We start from the raw sequence: 22,946 nt of genomic DNA, 5'->3' as shown, positions 1-22,946 counted from the left end.
AAAGAGAATAAATTCTATTATTTGTGTGTGAACAGGTGCTCAGGATACCAGACAAATAATCTTAGACTTAACACAAAACAAATTATTTAGTAACTTACATTTATATAGCATTTATAATGACTCATGCATGGCTTGTATATAACTCCTCTTTCAACATCACTGTACTATTGGCACTAGTATTTCCCAAATCTACAAATTAATTAACACAGGGGATAAATATACTTTGTCTTTTGGTTATGAGATATGTTGATAAAACATTTGAAAGTCCTTCAAAAATTAACATTGCATGCTGGCCATCATTCATGAATTCCAAATTCTTACATATGGACTAAAAACACACACAATATTTATAAAATGTCTACTGTGCTTCAGGGTTATGTAACATATTGGATAAATTTAGGCAAAAGTAACACTACCTTCAAGGAATTCAAATTAATGTGTATAGTTTTTAGGAGGAAAAAAATCACATTTTTATTTATCACACATTTACTGTAGAAGAACATCGAGGCATCATCAGGACCCTCTAGTGAAATGATCCACAGATTAGAAATATTTGAAATTCATTGCTGCAAATCTCCTTGTTCCTCATTCTCATTATCACCTAAAAAAATAAACAAACAGATGGCAGGAAAGAAAACAGAAAACTGTAAGTTATTCATTCTATTCTCTCATGGGGAAACGTTTTTAGTCAATCACAGAACAGGAAAACATAAAATACATTGTAGATGATTTATTTTTCATGTTTCATGCTCATTTTATCTATGTTTGAGATTTGGGGATTTTTGGAGAGCCAGTCGTGTATTTCATATAAATAAATGTAAATCGAGTGATATGCGAGTTGAAAAGAGCTATGTTGTTGAGGGACTAAATGTTTGTGGCAGAGGTCTCAAGGTATCACATGAATCTGAATTTGATTCTATAGAATGTACAAGAACTGATGTGACTTCAAATATAACACAAACCAGTTGTGTTAATCAAAACAAAAACAGTTAATCAAAATACATATATTATTAAAGAAATTGAATCATTCAAAAGAATTGAGAGGTTCTTTGCAGTAATAAGAGTATCTGCATGCAATTGGGCATTAATACTTGGCCAACTGTCTGAAAGAATTATTTTCTATTAAACTTTTAAAAGTGCTGACTCTGCCCCTTTGTGTCTATAAACCTTCCATACACACACACACACACACACACACACACTACATGATGATATATGATGCAGTTGGAGATACAGAGGCCATGCAATCTGGAATATGTATATTTGCACGTCTTACATTCCTGTCTCAGTTGAATTTAAAAAAGAAAGAAAAAAGAGAAAGAAAAGAAGCAACTAAAAAAATAAAAAGATGACTTTCTGTGATGTTTTTTATTTGGACTAAAAGTCTCCATAGTTTCATATTTTATTCTGCTTTCTGGTTATTTTGATTTATCTTTTAGATACTTATTAAAGCATATCTTTATATTAGTTTGTAATACTCGTTAGGACTTCTTAATGCTCTTTTTTCTTCTGTTCTTTCCTAAACAGAAGAATGGTTCAAAAGTTCTTGATATATAAAGTATGAATGAATGAATAGAAGAAAATCATTAGAAAAATACAGGATAAATTTAAACTTTATAATAAATTAGTCTACCCCTAACATGAAAAATATGCATGTTAGTTTAAAAAAAGTTAAAGTGTCTATGAGTGGAATTTAACATTTTGAGATGAAAGCAAAGGGCATGTCTGCTATGCAGTTTTAATAATTCAGTAATCAAACAAGTACTTTATTTTTTATTACTTTAACACTGGGTAAATTAGACAAGAATTATAGAAAGCTGACAAGTAACAGTATGTGGTGAATTGCCTGTCTTCCTGATTATAAGGCTGTTGTGCTTCCAATTATTTAGGATTGCCCTTTTGTTTTCTGAAGCAAGCTAGAAGAAATATATTTAATGCCTTCATTTATAAAAAAGGACTTGGAGTATTTCTTTTAGTACCTATGTTTCAAGTTTTTAAGTTTTTATTTGTTCATTTTTTTAAGATTATTGCTTTTCACTAAGAAAATGACAAGTCTCATTATAGGTTTCTGATTCAAGATCAGCCTCCTTGAACAAACAAGTGTGACAATTATGAGGTTTCTCAGGCTAGTGCTGGCTAAGTCTGAATGTCTCCATTTGATTGTTTGCCTGGTGTTCCCTTTCTTCATTATTTCATTTGTGTTTCTACCAATTTTGTGCCTTTTCCTTTTTGTTAGGAAGTAGCTTTCATTCCAAAAGTTTCTGGTGACTTCTGGTGGAGCTTCCAAAAAGCATTCTTGATTCTCTGTACTGTTTTAGAGAAAATATTAAATCATTGGAAGGAATTTTAAAACTTGCTACTTGGCAGGCAGTAAACATTTAATTGTTTCACTAATTCAAATAATGTCAATCCCTAGTAAAATTAAGGAAAAAAAAAAGAAAGCACAGAGGAAAAAAAATAGGATAGAGGGAAAGACAATGGAAATATTTGGTTGTGTATATAAGTATCTCTATATTTATAGAAATACAATTATAATACAATACAATATTTATAGAAATACAATTAAACAAATATGTATAATTATACAAATTATACAAATTTGTATAACTATACAATTATAATAAACAATAAAACATTGATTATGAAATATTTGGAATAGAAGATGTGTGATAAACAGAATTTTATGTAATATAAACTTAAAAGCTAGCCATTTCTTTTACTTTGAGAAAGGGAAAAAAGTAAAATCTTTTGAAATCTTTCAAATTCACACCTTCACTAGCAAATGGAATGATATCACCATAACTGACACAGTTTGACATTAGGGATATCTAAGAATTCAGAGAATGATGATGCATTTTAATTTTTAATTAACATGAATACCTTAGTTTCCTTAATGAATAAAAAAGTAAGATTAAAGAGAAGTTTTGTACATTAATATGGGATCAATAAAATGTTTATTTTAGTACAATTGAACTTATTATTCAACAATAATGACCTATTTCTAACATAACTACAATAAAGCATTCTAGTAATAATGTTAATAATTGGGAATTTAAGAATATCAAACAACTGAGAAGGAAAACAAAGGATAGATATCCCCTGATTTTATATCTGATCATCTAAGTAACTCCATGTTGTTAGATAGACATGAGGAGAAAAACATATTCTGAATATATAGTATACTTATGTTTACATATAATATACTTTTATAATGGTATATAAAATACTTTTATAATGGTATTTTGGGAATGATTGTGATACACAACAAAAATAATATATTTCAAAAATAATATATTTCAGTATTTCAATATATTTCAACTATTTCAGTAGTTAAAAACAAAGACTGAGGATAGGTCCTTTCAATGCTGACTATCTCTCATTAAAAATGTTAAATTAGGTAAGATCTTTATATCTCAGAGTCTCGGGTTCATTTCTTGAAGCTTCATTTTTCAGAGAAAAATCCTATATTGATTAATTGTTAAGTGTTATGTGATGTATAATAATAGAAATGGTGTCCACAATTTGACAGGTGACAGAAGAGACTGACAGAACCACAAACACATCTATTGTTATTTCCTCTTTCAAGAGTCATGTGTTCCTTGGGCGCCTGGGTGGCTCAGTGGTTAAAGCCTCTGCCTTCAGCTCAGGTCATGATCTCAGGGTCCTGGGATCGAGTCCCGCATCGGGCTCTCTGCTCAGCAGGGAGCCTGCCTCCTCCTCCTGTCTCTCTCTGCCTGCCTCTCTGCCTACTTGTGATCTGTCAAATAAATAAAAAAAAAATCTTTAAAAAAAAAAAAAAAAAGAGTCATGTGTTCCTTGATACTGCTGTGAAAATAGCAATCACTCATACTTCTAAAGCTATTTTCCCACTGTTAAAAATTAATTAGGAGAATACCATTTCCAACCCAGGTGAGACAATCTGTAATTCCTAACTATAATATTCTAGAGGAGATGAAAACCTGAAACTATTATTTTTAAATGGCTAAGGAAATCACACATGATAGAAGAAATATTTAATTTTTTGTGGAAATATTATTTATAACTTCTGTTTATGGGCTCTAGAATTTTTCATCTCTAGGTTGTCTATTTGAAGAACAAATTTATAGAGCACACTTAACAAAAAACAAAAGTAAATAAAAACCTAATCATCTATTGTAAATTATGAAAAAGCTAGTAGGAATTTGCAGCCTCAAAGCCACCAAGGTGCAGAATCTTAATGGACTTAATAGGAGCTCAGCAGACTTATATCTTCAAAGGCCAATTGATTAAAGCTGATAGAAGAAAATTCAAAATTTACTTATTTTCAGAAAGGTAATTTTCTATTTTCTATTAGGAAACATGATTTTTATGTACACTGTATACTTTGATAGACAGTAACTACTTTTTTTGCTGGGGAAATCTAATTTATTTTAATAATAAAATAAAAATAATAAAATAAAATATAAAATAATAATAAAATAAAAACATCTATTTAGTGGTTGTAGAATTTTACTAAGTACATGTCCTTAAGAATCATCAACTATAAATCCTTGTGTCCTTTGTTATCACTCTCCTAACTGATGTGAAAATTTGCAAAATTTCATTATTCTTAAAAATAGGAATGTAACGATCATGCATATATTCTACCTTTCATACAGTTAAAATATACATATTTTATTTCCTAAAATAGATCATAAATTTTCTAAGAACACAGAAGTCCTTGTTATGTTTTATATCCATGACAGACTTTGTTATCAACCTTATTGTTAGGGATGGACAGGTTTTATTGTGTTACAAGTGAGCACCAAAACGTCAGTGCTAACCAGTATAAAGGTTAGTTTTTCAAAGTCCTGTGCCAGCCCAGAAGGTAACTCACGGCTCTGGACTCTATATTGTTGAAAACACTATCTTCATCATACACCTTCACAGTTCTCTGACAAGAAAATGTGATCTAGAGGTGCACACACAGGACACATTTAAAATCAGGTGCAGCAATGTCTCACATAGCTTCTTCCCATATTCCTTTGGCCCAAATCTAATCATAGAGCCCCAACCTAAAGCTAAGAGAAGGTATAAAACAGAAGAACAGATGTGTATTCTACCACACTACCACAATTACTTAATCAATAAAAGAACAAATATTTCTATGGTCTTAACTGATTGAGGCTCTATTTCTAGTGTTTTACACGTATTGACTCATGAATTTTCACTTAACTTAATGAGATAAATACTATTAAAAGCCTCATCTTGAATTTAAAGAAGTTTAATTCTGTCATGAACAGCCCAAAGTCTCAAATCCCCATGGATTTACATGATGAAACTATAGTTCTCTTTCATACCACAATAAGTCGCATGTGGGGCAGGGAAGCGTCTTCTCCAGGCAGTATATCAGGGACATTGCCATCTTCCATCTTGTAGCCTTGGCCTTGAGCATCATCAGAGTTCTTTCCTTTTTACATTTTGATGGGGAAGAAGAACAGAATTATCTTGGGTCAATTTTATGGGCCAGGCTGGGAAGTGCTGCATCACTGGTCTCATTTCACTGGCTAGAAAAAGAGCATCACCTGAACTGACATGAATGTATAGGAAATAGGGAATATATTTGGACTTTGTATCTAAAAACAAAAGGAAATGTAGGTAATAATGAGTCCTGGCAGTAGTTGTCACAAACCATTTTTAAGTAGAATCATGGAAGAGAGAGCTTAAATAACAACTTGGTCAAGGTCACAGAGCTAGGAAATGACAGAAAAAGAACTTGACCCATGTAATTTATCTTCACAGTCTCTACTCCTACCCTCCATACTATTTTTGTAATGCTTATAATTTAACAAAAATGTTTAATACATATTTCTTAAACAAATGTTTGTAGAACAGATGATTCCACCTAGAATATAGAACAGGTAATGTTAATATACTTTTATTAAATGATTGAATGTAGAACAGATAATTTTACCCAGATAATTGATGTAAGACATTTTTTTTTTTTCTTTTGGCTACCACTTGCTGGCATTTTAAAATCACTAGTAAGGTGTTACCCGAGCACATTATAATATTTAATTCCTTGTAAAATATTTTCTAGATACTCAGTTTAGCTTCAGTAATGTGTTCCCCACACCCAATTTGATGATTAGCTGTTCAGCCATGCATCTGTTGATTTGGTTTCCTTATCTTCACCTTCATCTGTTCCAGCACATATCTTTTAGAATACAGATAGAGAAATTTAGAGTTAGCACTCATTTCCCTAATCAATTTAGATGGTCTGCACAGAGGACAGAATCACAGGAAACATTTCAACAATTATTGAGAGAACAGAAGGTAGTAGATTATCCGACACTTCTTTTACTTTAGTTTGGGAGAAAGCCACTCTAAGAATGGGTTTTTCCAGCATAGAAAACATGAACAAAAGAAAGGGAGGGTAACTTTCACGAGAGATAAAAAATAACTTTTAAAACATCTTATTTCCCTTCCTTAACTTGCAGGGAAATTGCTATACTGTTAATGGTCTGTGAATCTTTAATTACAGATAAATGTTCATGTTAGTATCTGTCCTCTGGGCAAAAATGCAAACACATTATACCACAAGAGAAGCAAAGAAATGAATTTATGCTTTAATGAGCTGTGGAGTCTTATTATTCACCTAATATAAAATGACACTTTGACTTTGTACTGGAAACAAACTGGGAATATGAGGTCCAATTTGTATTTAAGGAAATTGTTTACTCTGAAAATTTATCCAATGATAAGTTATTTTTTTCGTATCTTGAAGACTTCCTTTTATTGCCTTTCCTTTCTATTTTTAATTAGTTTAAAGTAATTATTTGAAAATTCAACATTAATCTTCTCTCTAATCTAGAGGGAAATTATTCATGGTAAAATCTCACATTAGGTTTGTCATTTCACAGTGACACTGTGTGTTTTTCTATCTATATACGAACAAGAAAAATCAAAATTAACAATTGCCCCAAATGCTAATGGCCCGTCCATCTAATCAAGCACTTTTCATTATGTAGCATCACCAGATTTAATTGAGCATTTAATTCATAGTTTGTCACTGTGCTGGTTGCTTGGTGATTTATATCCAGTCCTCACACCAAAGCTAGAAGATAATGTTGATTTAAATGGGACATCAAAACCCAAACCATTTTAAAATAAGAAATCAAATATGTCTAGTAGATATGTTAGTGTTATTCTTGGTGTTGCTTATATCCCAAGTGTGATGCATATTAGAGAAGAGGAAAAATGATAACAGCAATGAACTTATGGCCTAACAAATGAAACTTACAGGCATTTATAACAATCATAATCTGGAAAATTAAATATTATTAAAAGGGTCACAATCATTAAATAGCCAATCAAATTTTTATTTCTATTAGAAGATTAAACTTATATTCCAAAGCCGTATTACTGTAGCTTCTATAATATAAATTATTATTTGCTTTTATTCAGCTGTAGGGAAAAGAGAACATTTTTCATCTTCCTGAAACTTATTTGACAACTGTTACAGGGATTTGCAACTTCAAATCTAAGTAAAGCAGTGGAATTTTTTTGGTTTGCAGGGAGAAAGAAAATCAGGTCTGAAGAGCTAAAAATTAACAATACTGATAAAAGTGAGTAGGATAGAAAAGGTTTGAGGTATTTGATGTTTTGTATATTACATAGGTGTTATCATTTCCAGTTTAAAATCGAGGGGGATGATGCTCAGTGAGTGTAAGTAACTTTATTCATTCAGAATGTATTTATTGAGTTCTAGTCTGTGCTAGAGACTGCTATGAAGTGAGAATTACAGCAGTGATAAAATTGACCCATTTAATCTCATGTAGGAACATAAAATAAATAATCCCCACAATGTTTACTTACTTTAAATTTTAGTAGGTCCAAAAAAAGAGAGAGAGAGAGAGAGAGAGAGAGAGAAATAGAAAGTGCTGTGAGAAACACAGGATGGTTTTGATCTTGTATGGGTGTCAAGGAAAAAAAAAATCTGTGACGTATTGTATTTTAAGGGGTCACTTCAAAATTTGTATATTTATTAAATTATATGTGTTTATGTAATTGAGAGAGAAGGAGAGGAGAAAAAGAAGGGAAGAAAGAAGGAGAAAAGAAGAGACAGAGAGAATGTGTGTGTTTATGTTTTTTCTTCCCCCTCTGTATTCTGAGCCAGTGAAAAATGGGCAGAGTGGCCAATTGAGAATAAGAGTACAATTCACACTTTATTTCTGCTGAAGGCAAAATGGACAAAATGGCTTAGACCAGGAAAGTATACTTACTGTCTCTTTGTCCTAGAGTTGAATTTACTTAAGCACCTAGTTGAAGTGAAAGAAAATGAGTCATAGACACAAATCTCATATTTGTGAGAGCACTGTATCAATGTTCATGCATATGGTGACTGAATTAATCTATAAAAATACATTTTACTTTTGGAATGTATGAAAATAATTCTTAAATACTAACATATCTTATATAGTCCTCATTTTATATGTATTCTACTTTATGAATTGGCATATTCATCCTACTTCAACCACCCACATTTACTGCTTCTGTTTTATAACGACCCCAAACGAAAATCTCTATTCTACCAACCCTTTCCTTTACATTGTTGAACAAACAGGTAATTTTCCTCCCCTTATTTGAATGGTCACTATCAGTTCGAAACCAATGACTATTTAAATTTTTATATACATCACCTTTCCTCTTTCTCTAGTTTTTTCACTCTAAAATTTGATAAATTCTTGTCACTCTCATTAACTCTATCATATATATGAAGCAACATGACTGTCAATGCAATTAAATTCATCATATATACTTCACAATGCACTAATTCTTTTCTTCAACATTACATAAAATTTGCAAGCTCATTAGGCTCATTTATGCTTCTAATCTGTCTATAAAAGATATATCTGAATAGCCTAGAAATTTTCTTGGAACAATGTAGCTTCTCATAGCAAATGAATAGCTGAATTTATCTCAGAGTTTAAATTCATAATTTCATTGATTTATAGAAGAAGTAAGCATTATAAGTCACAGTATATGCTAACAATGTCATCTTCTGGCTTAGAAAAAGGCACAGTATAAAAATGTTGGAAATAAAAGAGACAAGGGAATTTCATGATGGTATAAGCAAATCATCAAACTTTGAAATATATACTAAACATAGGAAAATGAGTAGCCTTAAAAATGTATTAATTTATTCTCTATCTCTATGCCTGTATTTTAATCATAAGTTATTTTGCATTTTCTCTCCTCTTTTTAAAATTGATTTAAAATAACCACCCATTTATTCATTCATGCAACAAATATTTATTAAATGATTACTTGTTCCAGGTACTTTTTTCATGTGCTGTGAAAAGCAATGAAACAAAACACATAAAACTTATATTCTAATGGAAAGATACACAAAAAAATAAAAAAGGTAAAATATATAGAATGTTAGTGATAAGAGATGAGGAGAAAATTAAGCAAGAGGACCATATGGCTGTGGCAGGTGGTATTTTTCCAATATAGCCACAACTACATCACCCATCCTACATGCTGTTTTACAATGTGATATTACCACCTTGCCTTTAAAAGGCAGTGCTGGTCCACATCCTCATAAATCCTGGTGGGTCTGAGACTAGTTTAACTAAAATAATGCAGTAGAAATGACAATTGTGGTTTTTACAGCCAGGTCCGCAATACAGACTTCACTCTGTGTATTGGGACACTAGCTTTTGGAGCTCTGTGCCTCATATAAGAAGTCTGTTTATCCTGCTGTCCTTAAATGCTCTTAGCAAGTCCAAGGCATATAGATAAATGACTTGCAGGTCCTATGATGGAAAATCCCATCTGAGGTCCTAACTGGAAGGCAGATACGTGATTAAGGATACTTACAGGTTATTTCAGTCCCTGGTGTTCAAGTCCCCACAGCCAATAGTTAAGACCAATCTCATCTAGTATTGTCCTGTCCAAATTCCCAACCCATAGAATCTGTGAACTAATAAATGTGTTTTGGGATGGTCTGTTACAGTAGTAAATAGAGAGTGGGGTCTTACATTTTAGACTAGATAACCAGATTTACATAAATCTAAAGTCTGTACTGCCTATTAGGTAGCCAAGTGGAGTGGTCAGCAAGGGAGAGAAGATAATGAGTCTAAAGATTAGGAAAAAGGCCCAGCCAGGCTCAAGACAGGCCCCTAGAAGGCCTTACTTGGGAAATACTACATAAAAATGGAGTGTTCTTAAAGTGTTTTTTTCTTACTTTTTTAAGTACTATTATACATATTCATAAAGGAAGCATGTTTTCCAAGATGCAGAGTCATTTTCCAATTGTATCCATAGGATGCAAGTTTGAATATTTCAATATTTTTAATATTTATTTTTACATATTTGCAATGTACATGATTTTAAACTTTTCTTTTAAGTTTATATGTAAATTATTATATTTAACCATTCCTTCAGATTCTTCTCATTTACTTAAATCTCATTGCTCTTCAGTTGATGAGGAAATAAGTATATTTACCTAGTCTTAATTTTAATTTACTACATTTGCTTGATTCTAAAATCCCAGATAAAAATACATAATTATGCTGAGCAAAATAAGTCAGTCAGAGAAGACAATTATCATATGGTTTCACTGTATGTGAATATAGGAAACAGCACAAAGGATCCAATGGAAAGGGAGGAAAAACTGGAGGGAAGTCATCAGAGAGGGAGAAAAACCATGAGAGACTCTTAACTATAGGAAACAAACTGAAGGTTGCTGGAGGGGAGGTGGTTGGGAGGGCTAGGGTAAGTGGGTGATGGGCATTAATGGGGACACAGGATGTGTGAGCACTGGGTATTACATGCAACTGACAAATTATTGAACACTACATCTGGAACTAATGATGTGCTGGTTTAACTATTAAAACTAGCCAACTAGTTGGCTAATTGAATGTGAATAAAAAAATTCAAGTTTGAGTATGAAAAATTAAAAATAAAGTATGACATTAAAAATGCATAATTAATATAAAAGCACGTGCTATAAAATTATATTTACATATTAATTTAAGGAATAACCCCAATTTCATAAAAGATAAACTATTAAAAAAACTGCATTTCAATATCAATAATATACAATAGCAGTACAATATTTGGGTTGTTGTTTTATATGTAAATTTAGATTTATTCTTTTAAAAATTCCACCTTATGAGGCACCTGCGTGGCTCAGTCAGTTAAGTGTCTGACTCTTGATTTTGTCTCAGGTCATGATCTCAGACAGTGGGGAATTTGCTTGAGATTCTCTCTCTCTCCCTCTGCCCCTGCATCTCTCTCTTTATCTCAAATAAATAACTAAATAAAAATAAAAATAAAAAGTGCACCTTAAAATCACAGAGGTAAAAGCATTTTTTTCCATATGAACAACAACAACAAAACAATTAGGAAATCATAATTTACCCTGTAGGAATTTATGATTTATATTATTTTTACTTACCTCAGTGTGCTACTCTACATATTTAAATAAGATGACTATTAGAGTTAATGAATGGGAAAAAGACCAAATATTTTAATATTTATAGATTAATCATTTCCTTTACTTTGCATGTTCTCTGAGTTATAACGACCTAGGCATAGAAAAGTGAATGGATAGAGAAAGTGGTGAGGAAGTTGGGCCATTAGTGCAAACTAAATGAAGTTTATAAATAGTGCCAATTTAGTCTTCCAAAATCTTCCTGTCCATTCTGGTCCCCAATATCGTTTTCCAATAACATAGGCATATTTTTCTTCCTACACATATTGTCAAAATTATGTTTGAACACTAAAGTGAAAATAAATGAAAATGATTCACAAAAATTCATATAATATTCTCCACTGTTAATTCCATTTTACTAGTTACAAATGTTTATTAAATTGTATGAAAGTAAATGTTTAGATACCAGTTAGTGAGCTATGAAGGGTTTGGGAATTACTATAGTCTTATTAACCACTCTTCATCCCCTTCTGCTATACACAAATAATGTCTTATTTATAAGCAGCCACAAATAACATATTAAAGTCAGCTTTTGTTAACTCTGTTTATTAAAGAAATTATGATGAAAACAAAGCATATAAAAAGTAGATATTATGTTAATTATTATTAATTTTTGGTAACAGAGACAAGATATATAAAAGGAAATGAAATTTTGGTATTATATATGTTATCATTTAATAATTCATAAATTTACAAAAAGAAAGAGATTAGTTTGAAAATCTATAACCTGTAGAGTTTATCTGTATGGCACAACAAACTGAATCATAAAAAACTTTAGAACTGCCAATCTTTAATATAATTTACTACGTATGTAGTGTCATGAGCATGCTATGAAGGCTTACATACAAATTTTATCTTTCCACAATGTCAGCTTTATTCAGTCATAAAGCAAGGTTAACATAGTAATAGAGCAGGTTTAGGATACCAAACTCAATGACTTTTCAACATGTGTTTAACTTGGCTTCTTACACATCACACAAAGCAAGTCACAGGACAAGTCACACAACGAGGAAGATAGAACAAGGGGTAGGAAGTTAATGAACCAAACATAGTTGAAATAAAGCCTCTGTCCAATCTGGGTCAGGTCTCATCACTTACTGCTTATCATCTTTCAAGTAGTGAAGGACCTTTGTTCCGTTAGGAGATCAACTGGGCAGAGCCTTCAGTGGCAGCTGCCTTTTTAAAGTGGTCAGGCCTAGAGAGGGAGTCAGTGTCTGAAGAGTCTGACAGTTTCCTGCCAAATCCTCTTTTTCTAAAGGGATTTAGTCAATCTTGGGACCTTGCAGACCTCCTCTGTTTCTGCTGGTTATCAGGTCTGAGTGTGTCATCAGCCAGTGCTCATCTCAGGGATATGTAGTCTTAGCTGCAATGCCCTTAGCTGCCTGCATCATTGTTTGACACAGGTCCCTTCTTGATACAAGTCTCTGCTTGACGTGAGTGACTCCATCTTGCTCTCTATACCAAGTGACTAAAATTTTGAATAATTATATTACTCTGTAATTAACATAGTAATATTAATATTCCTAGATGTCAGATTTCCATGGCTGAATAATGTATTTTCTATTTTTAGTGGATTGTATGTCATTTTAAATGTTTTTTTCCAACAATAACAAAATATGATAGATTTACTCTGCCTTATACTATTTACTAGATGTCTCTGAAGCATAGTTTATAGATGTACTATGTGCAGTAGAAATATGAATGATTTGTTTACATTACTCTATATAAATGATTTGTTTGCTTAATGTCTTGGAAATCATTTGATGTATTATGGTTGCTGATCCTGTTGTCATCAGATTACTATAATAAACAAGATCTGTATCTAATTTGGTCCTCTCTTGTCTAAACCAAATGCAGGTGTTTTTATCTCCATTTTTTTTTATATTAGTGGCACTTTTATCAAGTTCATATTGATGTGTCACATTAAAAGTTTTAATTTTTCCTTATTAAATATTATTTTTAAAAATTGTGAAATATTTCAAACAAGAAAAAGTAGAGCATATTATAAAGAATATCTTTATATTCCCCTAATAAAATGTAAGAAAAGTTAACAGCACTTTGCCACATTTGCATCCGACCTATTATTTGAAAAACAGACATTATAAATGACATGGTGACTTCTTTGACTGCTCAATGATCCTTCACTGGGGCACTAACCTGATCTTAGTGTTTATATCATGGATTGATATTATAATATTTTTATTGCATATGAATAAATTATATATAGTATGTAATTATTTGCTACTTTAGTGTTCAAGTATAAAAATATCTGTTAGTGTGATTACTGTAATTTAATAGCTTTATTCATAATTTTGTATTCTAGGTTGACCTGTGTTTATTAATTTAAAAAAAATTCATTTTATGAATAACCCATTTATTTAGTCCATTTCCCAGTTTATAGGAGCCATATTATTTTTATAGTATATACCTAGAACTGGATTTATTGAGTTTTATGACATGACATCATTCACATTTACTAGCTGTATTAGTTATTAATCATTGTGTTGTAAATTTCTCCCAAACATAGCTACTTAAATTAATAAACACTCATTTTCTCAGTTTTTGTGGGTGAGTAATCCTGGCATGGTCTCTCAAGATGATAGTCATCTCAAGGTGTGACTGAGGATGGATCTGCCTCCAACCTCACCTACTAGCTGTTGGCAGGACAATCTCATATATTGAGCTAAGGGCCCAGAATCTTCACTGGCTATTGATGGAAAGCCAGTTTTGACCCTATTCACCAGGCAGTTCACAGTATGGCTGCTGACTTGACCACATTGAGCAAGGGAGAGATCTTAACCTTTGTAATCCAAACTCAGAAGTAATATCCTGTCACTTTGGATGGATTTATATATTTTTGGATATCAATCTCTTATTTGATAAATGGTTTCAAGTGTCTCTCCCAATCTGTAGATTGCCTTTTCATTTTATTGTCTTTTGTTGTCTAGAGGTTTTTATCCTTGATATAGTATCACTTACTTATTTGTGATTTTGTTTTTTGTGCTTTGATGTCATAGTCAAAAAACCATTTTCCAGATCAATGTCAAGGAGTGTCTTCCCTTTGTTTTCTTCTAGGCGTTTAATGGTATCAGGTCTTATTTTTAAGTCTTTAATCAATCTTGAGTTAATTTTTATGAATTGTATAAGTTAGGGGTCTCAATTCTTAATTTCTTTCTTTCTCTCTTTCCTTTCCTTCCCATCCCTTTCCTCCCTCCCTTCCTTCCATCTTTCCTTCCTTCCTGTTTTTGCATATGGTTATTAATTTTCCCAACACCATTTGTTGAAGAGCCTATGGTGTTATAAATGGTTAGTTTTATTTATTTCTTTTTCAGATGTTTTGTTGCTTGTATATAGAAATACAACTGATCCCTTCATAGGGATTTTTTTTTCCTTAACTTTATTGAATTTGTTGATTATGTCTAACTTGTTGTTGTTGTTGTTGAGTCCTTAGGACTTTCTATATATATAAGAACATATGATCAGCAAATAACAGTTTTACTCTTCCTTTTCAGTTTGAATGTCTTGTATTTTTCTTGACTAATTGCTCTAGTTAGGACTTCTAGCACTGTGAATAAAAATGGTAAGGGTTGTCACCCTTATTTTGTTTCTGGTCTTAAAGTAAAAACTTTTAATTTTTTACTGTAGACTATAATGTTAGGTGTGGATTTGTCATATATGGCCTTTATCATTTTGAGGTTTGTTCCTTCTATACCCAATTTGATGAGGGTTTTTCTCATGAATAGATGTTGTATTTTGTCAAATACTTTTTTCTGTATCTATTGAGATGGCAATATGGTTTTTATCTCTCATTCTATTAATATGATGTACCACATTTATTTATTTTCATATGTTGTACAGTTATTGTGTTTTGGGTAGGTCCCACTTTGTCATGGTATGTATGGCTTTAATGTGCAATTGAATTAGGTTTCCTAATATTTTGTTGTGAATTTTTGCATATATATTCATCAGACATATGATAGGCCACAGAACATATTTTATCAAATTTAAGAAAATTGATATCATTTTAAGTATAATTTCTGACCAAAATAGTAAGTAACTAGAAATCAACAGCAACAAACTGTGGAAATTAAACAGCACATTCCTGACTAGCCAGTGAGTGGGTGAAAGAAGAAATCAAAAGGGAAATAAAACAAATATCTCAAATGAAAATGGAAGCACAACATACCAAAACTTATAGAATGCTGTAAAAGCAGTATTGAAAGGGAACTTTAAAGTGACAAATACATATATTAAGAAATTAGAAAGATCTCAAATAAATAACCTAAACTTACACCTCAAGAACTAGAAAAAGAAGCCCAAAGTTATCAAAAGGAGGGAAAAAATAAAGACCAGAACAACAATAAATGAAATAGAGAACAGAAAACAATAGGAAAAAAAAATCAGTGAAACTAGGAGATGATTTTTCAAAAAGAAAAACAAAACTGATAAAACTTTACCTAGAAAACAGAGATAAACGAAGACTGAAATGAAATCAGATATGAAAAAGATGATATTATAATTGATACTACAGAAATACACAAGATCATAACTGACTACTACAGCTAACTATACATCAACAAATTAAACTTTCTAGAAGAAACAGATAAATTCCTAGAAACACACAATTAACCAAGAACACATCAGAAAGAAATACAAAATTTGAACAGAATAAGAAGATTAAATTAAATTAAAAACCTCCCAAGGTAGAAAAGTCCAGTTTTCGTTGGTGAACTTTAACAAACATTTAAAGAATTAATGCCATTCCTTCCTCAAACTCTTCCAAGAACTGAAGGGGAGGGAACACTTTCAAACTCATTTTATGATGTTAGCATTACCCTGATATCAAAGCCATATAAGGACACAAGAATAAAAGAAAACTATGGGCCAATATTTGTGATTGTTTTAAATTTTAACCTTATCGACACCATATAAAAAATCAGCTTTTCTCCATTTCTTGTCAATTCAGTACAGATTTATAATTTTTCCAATGGATTATTATTATTTTGCTTATTTTACATACAATATCAGTGCAGTTCATATTTTTCTATATGTTTATTCACCTTTTCAATCCCCTTTGCTGTGAATTATCAGTTTTACTTTTTTTCAACTTGGTTAAGTTGTATTTTTTAATTTGCTCAAAATTTCTATATTATTGCAATACTAATGTTGTTTCTTAAAGGTTTAATTGAGGTATAATTAATATAAAAATAACTGCACATATTTAATACATAGAATTTGATGAGTTTAGACATATGTAAATACCCATGATGCCATCACCACAATCAAGGCACTAAACTTATCCATCTTTTCCAAAAGTTTTTTTTGGTCACCTTTTTTTAAGAACACTTTAACATGGGCACCTGGGTGACTCTATCATTAAGTGTCTGCCTTCGGCTCAGGCCACGATCCCAGGGTGCTGGGATCAAGCCCCGCATCGGGCTCCCTGGTAAATAGCAATGCTGAGCGTCTTTTCATGAAACCCGTTTGTTTTTTGCATGTCTTCATTGGAGAAATGTTTGTTCAAGTCTTTAGGACATTTTAAAATTGTCTTTCCTTTGAGTTTTAGGACCTCCTTATATATTTTGGAAGTTAAACTCTTTTTTTGTTTTTTAAAAATTTTATTTATTTGACATAGAGAGAGATCACAAGTAGGCAGAGAGGCAGGCAGAGAGAGAGGGGGAAGCAGGCTCCCTGCTGAGCAGAGAGCCCAATGCGGGACTCAATCCCAGGCCCCTGAGACCATGACCTGAGCCGAAGGCAGAGGCTTAACCCACTGAGCCACCCAGGGGCCCTGGAAGTTAAACTCTTATATGAGATATGGTTTAAAAATATTTTCTCCCATTTCATAGGTTGCCTTTTCATTTTATTGTCCTTTTCTGTGCAGAACATTTTTATTTTGATGCATTCCCACTTGTCTATTTTTGCTTTTGTTATCCCTGCTTTTGGTGTCATATCTAAGAAATCACTGCAAAGACCAATGCCAAAAGTGTTTCCCTATATTTTCTTCTAGGAGTTTTACAGTTTGATTTCTTTCATTTAAGGCTTTAGTGTATTTTGAGTTTATTTTTGAGTATTGTGTATAGTAAGTATTCAATTTCATATATTTGCATTCAGTTTTTTAAACATAATTTGTTGAAGAGATTATCCTTTCCCATTGTGTGTTCTTGGAACTCTTGTCAAAGACCATTTACTACATATATGTTGGTTTATTTCAGGGCTCTCTATTTTGTTCCATTGTTTTATATTGTGCTTTTATGTCAGTGTTACACTGTATTTATTACTGTAGTTTTCCACAGCTAACATGCTCAATGGTGAAAAAATGAAAGTTTTTCTTCTAATCTCAGGAACATGGCAAGAATGACCATTCTTTCCAACTTTATTCAATATAATAATGAAAGTTCTAGTCAGAGAAATTATTCAAGACAAAGAAATAAAAATAATCCAAATAAGAAAAGAAGAAATAAAATTATTTTTTTTGCAAATGACATAATCCTCCATGTAGATAAACCTAGCAACTCCAAAAAGATTTTTTTTTAAAGAAAATAACAACCAACAAAGCAAAACAAAACAATAACAGTTAGGACTAATAAGCAAATTCAGTAAATTTGCAGGACACAAAATCAATATGGCCAAGAATCAGTTGGATTTTTATCTAACAAGGAGCCATCTAAAAAGGAATAAAGAAAACAATACAATTTATAATAACAATAATTATAATAATTAAATTAAATAATAATTAAAAACAATAAAATAGGAATAAACTTAAACAAGTAAGAGATAGTCCTGTACACTGAAAACTATAAAACAGTGGTAAAAGAAATTAAAATAGACATAAAGGAAAAGACAATCTGTGTTCATGGATTGGAAGACTTAACATTGTTCAGATTCCCATACTATCCAGTGCAATATATGGATTCAGTGTTATCCTCATCAAAATCCCTACATTTTTAGAGATAGAAAAAAAAATCCTAAATTGAAAAGAATCATTCTAAAATTTATATGGAACCATCACAGATCCTGAATAGCCAAAGTAAGCTTGAGAACAAAGCTAGGGGCATCACACTCCTGATTTCAAAATATATCACAAAGCTGCAGTATTAAAACTACATGAATACTAATGATTTTTATGCTATGTATGTTCTAAAAATCTTCTATTTTGGGCGGTGGTAGATTGCAAAAAATGGCTGCATTGTATTGCAAACTTATTTATAGTGTGACTTGGCAATTTTCTTCTTGAAGAAATAAAGACTAATAAAGATTCTGGGCAGCACACGACTTGCTTTAACCTGTAGAATGTTGTAGAAATAATTTTATGTGAATTTCAAACCTAGACTTCAAGAGAAGATGCACCTTTTAGTCTAACTCTGTTGGCACTCTGGTCTGGGACGCTCCCGGGGAAAAACTGAGTCTAGTCTTTCTGATGATATAAGACTGCACAGAGACAGAGAGAAGGCCAACTAACATCTATTGATAATGTTAATACTATTAAATGTTTAATGCTATTAAAAATATTTAAGAAATAAAATAAAACATTAAAAAATAAAGAATAACAAAAATTAAAGGATCAAAAATATTCAAACATACCTAAAATAAATCAAATACATTTTTTCCTAGATATGAAAACTATAATAGTTGAAATAAAAAGGCAGTGACTTTTTTTTAAATTTGTCTTTTAAATGCTGTGACTTATTTAATAATATTTCAGATACAGTTAGAGTATCAAACTGAAAAACAAAATTTTAAAAATACCTAGAATTCAGCAAAGAGAGTTAAATATGTCAAAAATATTAATTAGAGATTCAGAGGCATAATAGACTATGGAGTTATATCATGCAAATGTATACTACAGGCTTCATTTGATGAAGGTTCAATTATAAAAGATATCTCACAGAAACCGGTAATAATGTGTACAAGTCTGTATGTCATTAGAGAAAAATCAAGCATTATCACAACAACATTAAAGGAAGAATATGCATCATGGTCAAAGACTGCCTCACAGCAAGGGATTGGACAGACAAACACAAACATTAATTGTCATTTTCTGTATGAGCCAAATAGAAATACTTTCTCTTGTTGATTGGAAATATGACATGTGTATAGAACATTTTGGAACTAAAGATCCCAAACTATAGTTTCTGTTGGGATTTTGAGTACTTTGATAGTCGCATAGGCCTATCCTTACCATGTATTGTAGCATATTTGCATCGATCAAGTGCATTCAGGTTTTGCAGTTGTAGCAAATACATCCAAAATCTTGGTGAATTAGTACAATCAATTGAGTTTTTTCCTCAAGTTTTGTTTCCATCAAGACACAATGAAGGACTCTTTGTTCAATAAAGTTGTAAACTATACTGATGGAATCTACACAGGTCACTCTACATTCACTAACTAGGAGACAGTAAAACTTTCTTGGAAAGCAGCACACTTCATTTCTCATATTTCACTGGACAAAGTCAAATTGACATGCCTGACTTCAAAGAGATCAGAGAAGGCTAAGGATATACTCTGTGTAGAAAATAAACAAAATATTGGCCTGCAGTTCTAATGGTTACCACATAATTTATTTCAAAATAAATAAATAGAAGGCTCCCAAAAGATTTTTAAATATTTCAAATACACTAAGACCATTCCAAAAAATTATTTGATATAATGTTTAATTCCTATCTAAAAAGTTTGTTTTTACTTAAATAAACCAAGTGCTTATCTTTAATTAAAATTTTATTCAATATTGAAATAAATTTATGTCAGCTTAAAGCATCTTTTTAGAAGAAAAAAATAACATTTATTAAATTGCTTTACTTGACTATAAATCAGAGGACATTGAAATCACCTGTGTTTCCTTTATTTTTTTAAAGTTTTTATTTATTTGTCAGAGAGAGAGAGAGAGAGAGAGAGAGCAAAGGAGGGGGAGCAGTAGGCAGAGGGAAAAACAGGCTCCCTGCTGAGCAAGAAGCCCAATGTGGGACTCGATCCCAGCACTCTGGGATCATGACCCTAGCCAAAGGCAGAGGCTCAACCAACTGAGCCACTCAGGTGTCCCAAATTCTCCAGTTTTAAGCTCATAGTGGAAGAATTTAAATGAAATTTGTTAGAGCTGTTATATTTAATATTTATTTTATAAAACTTAAAGAGCTCTTTAAAAGTATTAATATATTCTCCTTGAAAGAAAAAAAATAAGAAACAGAAAATTGTAAAAACATATAATATACAATAAAATATATAGAAAATTGGTTAATTAGGAGGAGATATTTGTGTATATATACACAAATATCTACATAGATATAGATATATCCAATCATCTAGTTCTTCTGTATTCAGTATTGATTAAGTCCCATATGCCAGGTACTAATGATGCTGTTTGACTACATCATTAAATAAAGCAGAAGCTATCTCTGCTTCCAGTAGAACTTTAACTCTAGTATGATAAATGTTAAATTGATCTTAGAGTAATATATTGTCACATATCTTACTGTATGTATTTTAGAATGCATATATGAATACACACACATATAACCACATATATTTGAGAGTATAAATGTTAAGCTATATATATCTTTTTAAAAATTATATAGATACAGATTAATATAGATTCAAAGTATTTCTATAGATTTGTTTCGGAGTGGAATTATGCATATTTAGAAGTCTGTCTGCTTAAAGGTATAAGAGAATGAAACTGGACCACTTCCTAACACCATACACAAAAATAAACTCAAGATGCACTGTAAATATGTTTTCATGCCTTCAAAATACCTACATCATCATTTTAAATGAGTAGTCACTCTGTATTTTGTTGCCATATTTGAATTATCACATACATGTTTTTTGGATATTTAAGATGTTGGAAATATTTTGTTATGTAACAGTAAAAGTTAATGAAGCTTTAAATAGAAATGTAAATTCACTGGGCTATGTTAAAATATTCCTCATGTTCAAATTTAAAATTTACTGTCAAAACTAATACATTTGTTGGATGAAAATGCCTATCTTTTTCTAATTGATGTCTTTGAAAGCTGAACAGATTGTTTTTACATACAGAATGTACTAAATAACAAAACCAATTTTTCTCAGTGAATCTGGAAAAAATATGCAAAACTAAGAATGAATATTCAAGTGGAGCATTCATTTATTTTATCCACAATAAGTAGTTATTTATAGATCACAAAGGTACTTAATCTTTAATTTGTAAATAAGATATTCATTTAGAAAAGGGTGAATATCCCTTTTAAGTAAATTGTTCCTTTTTTTCTTTAAATCATATAGGCTCCTTCTAACATGAGGAATTTTACCAAAAATACACTGCATGAAACATTTCCTGCCATGAATCTGAATTAGTTCCTAACACATTTGAAATCAATGCTTCCTGAGACTCATTGCTTTCCTCAGTATACATGCTCACAGGATGTAATATTATTAAACAACATTCTGATCACTTTTACTCCTTTCCATTTAAAAAATGCTGTAATTCATAATGTGAATATATTCTTTGTTATTTTACATGGGAATTGAGAGTAAAAAATATATCAAATAAATCATTAGTAATCTTCTGTAAGGATAATTGTCACATTTTAAAACTGCACAAATTTATTTCCAGATGGAAAAATGGTAAATACATTTTGTATGGCATACTAATATCAGGAACTTTGAAGAGGACAGGCATTTAAAGATTATAAACATAAATAAAATGACTCTTCTTTTTTTGATGGTTCTCTTAAAAAATCAACAATTTTTTAAAAAAATTAAAATTTTACAGTAAACTTTTAATTTACTTTTTAAATTGTTAATTTATATATATCAAATTTTAAACCTAAGATTTAAATATCTTGTTTTCTTTTTAAAATATTTATAATAAGATTGTCTGCTTTTATTGTATCTGTTATAGTATAGTTCCTAATCTCTAATTCAGTTAAGTATGCCACTGTAAGGAATCTATCTACGTATGTATCTATCCCATGTCTATCTCTCCTTATATCTGTGTATATGATTTAAACATTTTTAACTGATACCACAATTATAAAATGTACTATTCAAATAAAAGTGATTTTTATATGAATGCAATACCTCATTAGGTGTTTAAATACATGTTATTTGTTTGAAATTTTTATATGGAGAAAGTCTGATGACATCGTTAGGATTGATTGGCCTAGGTACAAATATAATGGACCTGAAGGAACCATGGATATTTTAACCAAAATTATTCAGCTATTACTTTTACTTAAGGATATCTTAGGTGACAACTAGAACACAGTATAGACAAATATCAAACATTTATTCAGAAGTATAAATAGAAGGAAATAATAGTTGTGTTTAATTAGAATATATAGAAATCTTTATTTTCACAGTTTCATCCAAATATTTTTATGTACATTTTTATACATGAAAATGTTATACTGACATTAGCTTCCTAGCTGTGGAAAATAAAATAAACTAAGCCAAACTTACAAAGTTTCATCTGGAACTAAAGTTAAGCTTTCTTTAACTCAGCAAG

This window comes from Enhydra lutris, unplaced genomic scaffold (assembly GCF_002288905.1).
Source record: "Enhydra lutris kenyoni isolate GAN:26980312 unplaced genomic scaffold, ASM228890v2 scaffoldscaffold32, whole genome shotgun sequence".
NCBI lineage: Eukaryota > Metazoa > Chordata > Mammalia > Carnivora > Mustelidae > Enhydra > Enhydra lutris.
The sequence above is the reverse complement of the archived record's forward strand: the minus strand, read 5'-3'. Positions refer to the sequence as shown.